Below are 6,540 nucleotides of genomic sequence, written 5' to 3' on the forward strand. Positions count from 1 at the left end.
AGCGCTGGGGGCCTGTGCCCCCTGCTCCGCCGGCTGGGCACCCAGGGAGGGCCATGGCAGCGCTGGCTGCGTCACCTGCCTCGTCCCGCACAGCCGTAGCGTCACGTCTGATGCACCTGATGATGCACATGGTGAGGGGCTCCTCAAGGGGCCAAGGCTGGGGCTGGGCAGGTCCCCTGGGGCTGGGCCACCACGGGGGTGTTCCCTGCTGCTATCCCCCTGCCCCTGCAAGGACTGTCGGCTGAGACTCCAGTACCCAGCAAGCCAAGGGGCCACTGGAGGATACTGGAGGATGGGCAAGGATGGGCCCATGGGAGCAAGGGAAGTGAAATCTTGGCACATGGCAGATCCCGGTGAACTCAGGGCTGGGATGGAAGGTGGGGAGCCTGGGGTTGTCCTGGCAGAGGAGACCCCAGTGTCTGGGTTGCGCCAGCAGGACCCTCCCCCTGCTGCCAGCGGGTTCCTGGCCCAGTCTGGATCCATGGGAGCAAACAGGAAGAGACAACCAGCCGGGCTGGGGACACAGCAGGGCAGGAGCTGGTTGTGCAGCCATGGGAGAAGAAACCCCTGAGCTGCCTCCTGGGTGCGGGCAGCTGCAGCCAGACCCCCATCAGGCACAGGGATAGCACAGGAGATGATGACACAAGCTGGGACAGAAGAAATTCCCATTGGATACCAGGAAAAACTTCTCTCAAGAGCAGAGCAATCCTTAGAAAGGGGCTGGGGCATCCAGAGCAGCTCCAGCCATGCCCAATGTGGACCCTGTTTGGGGAGAGAGGCAAGAGGGACCAGCGCTGGAGCTGAACCCACCACAGGCCATGGTACTGCACATGCCCACAGGCCATGTCCCAGCACAGCTCCCTCCTCACTGCCCATGCTGAACTCGCTCCTGCTGTGGATTCCAGCTGCAGGGCTGCTGGGGGCTCTGCCTGCCCAGGGCAGGACTTTGTCCTTGTCCTTGTGAGGTCCCTGCTGGCCCCTTCCTTGAGCCTGGCTCAGTCCCAGCTCTGCCCCCAGGTAGTGTTACCTGCAAACCTGAGCGAGGGAACCCGGTGTGGTGCCCTGTGGCACTCAATGGCCCTGAGCAAGCAGCCCCAAGCTGTTTGCCCACCCACCAGACCCATGTCCCAGGATGGACACACAGGCTCAACCCTGGCTGGGGATGGGCTATGGGTTGTCTACATTCTCCTGCATCCCCAAGCATGTAACTCGCAGCTGAGTGGTCAACCTGGTGGACCAGTCTGGCTGCTCCTGGCCACTGTCTGTTCCTGCACACAACAGATAAATGCCCTAGGAGGGCTCACGTGGTCCTTGGGGGCTGAGGTGAGGCTGGGTGGCCTCTCCATTGCTGGGGCCCTTTGGGGATGCGACATTTTCCTTTCTCCACCCCTCAGAAATGTCCCCATCACCTTCCAGAGATGACAGAGAGGGGCTCGCAATGACGTTGGCAGCTCCTGGGCACCCCTGGGTGCCACCACTGGGGTTTGGGGTGTCTCAGGAGATCCCCAGCCTGGTTCTTCTCTATTCTGGGTAGTTTTCTTTCTTGAGCCCTGTCTCCAGGTATCTGTCACCCATTTTTGCCAGCCCCAGCCTGGCTCTTGGGCAGCCCCTGACTGCCTGGGGTGTGGGGGTGTGGATGCTCTCCTTGACCTTGCACCACGCCTGACTCAGAAGATGTGACCTCTGGAATCCAGGGAAGTGGCACAGCGATGCTGAAGTGACTGGGGCATCTGTTGCATGAGGAGCTGGGACCCCTCCACCTGCAGCAGAGAAGGCGCAGGGGGACGGAATCCATGTGTATAGTGGTGGGAGGGAGGGAAGATGGAGTCAGACCCTTCCCAGTGGTGCCCAGTGGCACGACCATGGGCAATGAGCACAAACTGGACCACAGGGGATTGCACTGAAAGTTTTTTCAAAAGCTTTTTGTTTGGTTGTTTCTCCCTCAAAAAAACCCTCTGGTTTTGCCATGAGGCTCATCAAACAGGTTGCTCAGAAAAGCTGTGAAGCTGCGCATAGCCTCACTGGGAGAGGGCAAAGGGCCTCTGCAGCTGCTCCAGCCCCAGCCTGTGCCCAGGCTGGGCCAGCTGGAGTGCATTGTCCAGGTTCCTGTCCAGGTCAGTTTTGAGTATCTTCAAGGAGGGAGATGCTCTGGGGAACCTGCTCCAGTACGGTCTTTCTTGCCAGTACCCCCTTGCAGTTCCACATTTCTCACATCCAAATGGAATTTCCTCTTTCAAAGCCTGGTTGGACATGACCTTGAGCAACCAGCTCTGGCTGTCCCTGCCCTAGGGAGATTCCCTAGGCCCTTTCCAGCCTCAGCCACCCTGGCACCCCGTGACCACTCTTTAGTTTGTCCTCAAGGGCCTCACGGATTTCCTTAGCTCCCTCATCCTTCAGAGCTACCTCTGTCCAGATCCCACCAACCAGGTCACATAAATAGTCTCACTTGAAGTCCAAGGCTGCACCCTGCTGCCTGCATTCCTGCCTGCCCCGGATGCTGATCTCCACTGCCTCATGGCTGCCACCATCACATCCACAAGCAGTTCTTCCTATGCACCCTCCAGAAACCTCCTTCTCTGCTCCAGTCCTGCTGTGCTGCCCTTCCTGTAGGTAGCAGGGAGGTCAACACAGAATCATTGAATCACAGGATGGTGTGGGTTGAAGGGACCTCTAAAGGTGATCTAGTCCAACCTCCCCCCACCATGATCAGGGACATCTTCAATGAGAGCAGGTTAAAGGCCCCTGTGAGGAGCAGGGCCACCCATGAGGCGGCCAAACCTCCCCAGCTGTCTCAGGAAAGCTTCATCCATGTCCTCTTGATCAGAGGTCTGCAACGTGCCCTGCCACAGTGTCCCTCCACCCCATTCCCCCCGTGAAGAGCCTGTGAGGGTCTTCCCAGCCCCACAAGCCATCCCGCGCTGTGGCAGTAGCTGCAGGGGGTTGCCACACACAGAGCTCTGGTTGCCCCACCTCACATCCCCAGCTACCTGCATGCGAAGGGTGCAGCTGGTGGCAAGGCACCTGCTGCGTCCGTAACTCTGTGCCCTTCCCACTGCACCCACAGCTCCTTGCCTCGAGGGCTGGGAGTTCCTGCCCCCAATGGGACCATGGGATGTCCCCCTGGCCCAGGGACATGAAGTGTGCCCAGTGCTTGGTGCAGCCCACCCAGCTCTGCTCAACCTGACCTCCAGCCCCGTTGAGCCCGGGCCCTATTCCTGACGAGTTCATTGCCCGTTCCCAGTAAGACCGTATCCCCAGCCCCGCACTCACTCACGCCTTGGGTTTCCACCACGTTTTATTACAAAATCGGTGCGGGCCCGTCCCGATGCCGGTACCGCGGCCACTTGCCCCAGTGCCAAGGACAAGGTGGGTGTAGCAGGCTCAGCCTCGTGCCGGTGCCGGTGCCGGTGCCAGTTCTGGTGCCGGTGCCAGTCCCAGTGACTTTGCCAGCGCGGCGCCGAGTGGCCCACGGCGGGGAGGCTGAGGCAGTGGCTGGAACCCGGCGCAGCTCCGGTGGGATCCCGGTGGGTCCCGGTGCACGCTCAGCGCCCCACGGCGTCGAGGATGAGGCGGTTGCTGTCGGCTTGGGCGCGCTGGCTCTGGGCGCGGGCGAGCAGCAGGAGATGCCGCAGGAGATGGAAGGTGAGGTCGATGGAGAGCGGCGGTTCGTCCCGCCGTGCCCTCCACGGCTCCGGGGCTGACGGCACCAACGGCGGCCAGAGTGGGCGGCCCCGAGCCTCGGACGCGGCCGCCGGGACGGAGCCGTCGGGGCGGGCGGCGGCGGGTGGCGGGCGGACGAGCAGCAGCAAGAGGGTGAGCAGCGCCCGCCGCATCTTCGGCTCCGTCCGCACCTGCGGGACCAGAGGTTCAGTGTAAGGGGGAGCGACCGGGGACACCGGGGCGGCTCCAGGGACCGGGGGATCGGAGACGAGTAGTGTAGCCGGCGGCGAGAGGGGACCGGTCCCACCCTGGACCCGTCCCGGACGCGGTGTCCCCTTCCCCCGCCTCCCGCGCCATCCCATACACATTACTCCCTCCCCGGTTCCCTGCACCGGCGCTGCCCTCGTCCGGTGCGCCGACCCGCACCCTTCACCGGCCCGTACCCGGTGCGCGGTCCCTCTGCCCTGCCGGTACGCTGCCGGTGGAGTGCGATCCGTCCCGCGGGAGATGAGCCGGCGGCGCGGCCGGTGGTTATATAGGACCGGGAGCTCGGGCTGACGTCAGCGCCGGGCACGCACCGACCGGCGGGGGGCGGGGGCGGGAGGGGCACCGGGGCGGTGGCGGGGAGTGGGGTGCCCGGCAGCGGCAGCGAGCGCAAGGACGGCGGGACAGGGGCTGCAGGAGGGCGGGACAGGGGCTGCGGGACCGCGAGGGGATGGAGCTGAGGGACGGGGGAGCGGTGGAGCCGGCCCCGCTCTCCCCAGTCTCGGGGGCCGAGACCACAGTCCCATTTTGGAGCCCACCCAGAGGCGCGCAGCTGAGCCGGTGCCGGTGCCAGCAGGGAGCCCTGGGCCGGGAGCCGCCGGGCGTGTTGATTCCCGGTCCTCCGGCTCCGCTTCCCGCCGCTGCGTCCCACCTGCGCCCCCGGCCCCCTTCACCGAGCGCCGCCCGGCCCCGGTGCCCGCGGTGCCGCTGTCCGTGGTGCTGAAGTGCCGGGACGCGCAGGGAGGGCGCGGGCCGGGGCCCCGGGGGACGGGCAGGGCTCCGGGACCGGTAAAGCGGGCCGGACCGGTGGAGCGGGATGATGGCATGGGACCCTCCGGGCGGGCAGGGCCAGGCTGCGACGTCCTGGGCAGGTACCGGGTACGACGGCGGGACCGTCTCTATGCGGGGGTGTGGGTGACAACGACCCGGCCACCAGCACCCACGGCACCGGACGGGCACGGGTGGGGCATCCACGACCTGGCAGTGTCGGGGCCGGTGCTGCAGACAGCCCGAGCGCAGCGAGGCACCACCGGCCAAATCCTGTGACTCATAGAGCGAAGGCATCGGAGCAGGCAGCACTGTGCTGCATGCAGGATGTTCCAGCGTGGGGCACCGGCCGTTGCTGCCAAACAGTGAGGTAGCTGCTGGTGCACCACACCGCTGCCGGCAGACCCCCCGGCAGCACTGAGGCCCTGCCTGGCAGACAGATGCATCTGCTTGCAGGTCGAGGGGAACCAAGCTGCCACCCAGACCGGTGCTGGTGCAGGTGAAAAGCTGCTCCTGGAGTGGGCTCTTTCCATGGTGCCAGTGTTGGGCAGAACCTCGAGCCAGAGGGTCAGACCTGGCTGCTCACACAGCGCATCCCACACTGGGCAGTAAAGGGGTGGTGAGGCACAGCCCTGCCCGCAGCAAGGTAGTGCACGGTGCCATGCACCTGTGACATGGATCTGGTGTGAAGGCTGGCATACGGCGCCACCTCCCTGCTGCTCTAGGGCAGAGCCCTCAGCAGGGGCTGCCCTCAACCCCTGAGCCCTGGCAGCCCCTGTGCCATGGCATAGCTGCTCCTGAGGACAAGGGCTTGGCTTGTGCCATGCTCGCAGCTCACTCACTGCCAACATGCCAAGGCTGTGAGAGGCTCAGCACATCGGGACTGCAAACTCCTGCCATATGCAGCCTCTGACCAGGAGCACCCACCTCATATGCTGGGGAAAGGCTGGGCCAAGCCCTGCAGGCCCAGTGCTTTCTGTGTACAGCCCCAGCCCTGCAGCTGAGTTCTGATGCACCCCTGGGGTGCTGAGGGCTGGGCAGGCTCTGCAGCTCCATCCCTGGCAGACTGCACCAGGTCCTGTGCAGGTTTCAGCTCCTCTGTGCTTGGGGTTGTGGCAGCATGGCCGAGGGGGTCAGGGCTAAGGCCCCCGAGTGAGGTTTAACCACTGTGGTTCCACCAGCTCTGCTCTGAAGACTCTGGTCAGGATGTGCCAGGCAGGGCACTGCGTGAGCCAGGTTGTGTCTGCTCACTGCATGTGTGGGATGAATCTAGATGCACATCTCCACAGGCAGCAATGCAGGCAGGCAGCAGTGGCGTGGGACTCCTTGCAGGCAGGACAGGCAGGCTGGTCTCGGACAAGGCACAGGTAGATGTAGCCCAGTCACAGCCCTAGCTCCACCCCTCACCCAGACCCTTCCTATATCCTCCCCATTGATGCACAGCCTTCCATGGAGCATGCCAGGAGCCCCGGGAGGATTCTGTACCCAGCACCTATGCCCCTGGGTGCTGCTCACCCTGTCCCACTGCCCAGCAGTGGAGGCACCATCACACCCCACGAAACAACCACAGCAGGACCTGGGGACCTCCTAAGCCACCATCCACCCTCTGTAGACCCCCTTCCCCTCACTGAGACAGCCAAGGTAGCACCCTTTCCATTAACCTGCTACGCTCAGCACCCTGGTGTCCCAGCCCCACACAGTGCCAGCCCCACACTCGGCTCCTTGGGGATGAGACAGAACGTGGAGCTGTCAATCTGCCCCAAGACTCTGCTTGGCTGCCCACCCCATCGAGGAAACAGCAGAGCTGCAGCAGCTCCCCAGGCACTGGAATGATCAGCCTGAAATGGC

The sequence above is a fragment of the Strigops habroptila genome, chromosome 6 (assembly GCF_004027225.2).
Source record: "Strigops habroptila isolate Jane chromosome 6, bStrHab1.2.pri, whole genome shotgun sequence".
NCBI classification, from domain to species: domain Eukaryota; kingdom Metazoa; phylum Chordata; class Aves; order Psittaciformes; family Psittacidae; genus Strigops; species Strigops habroptila.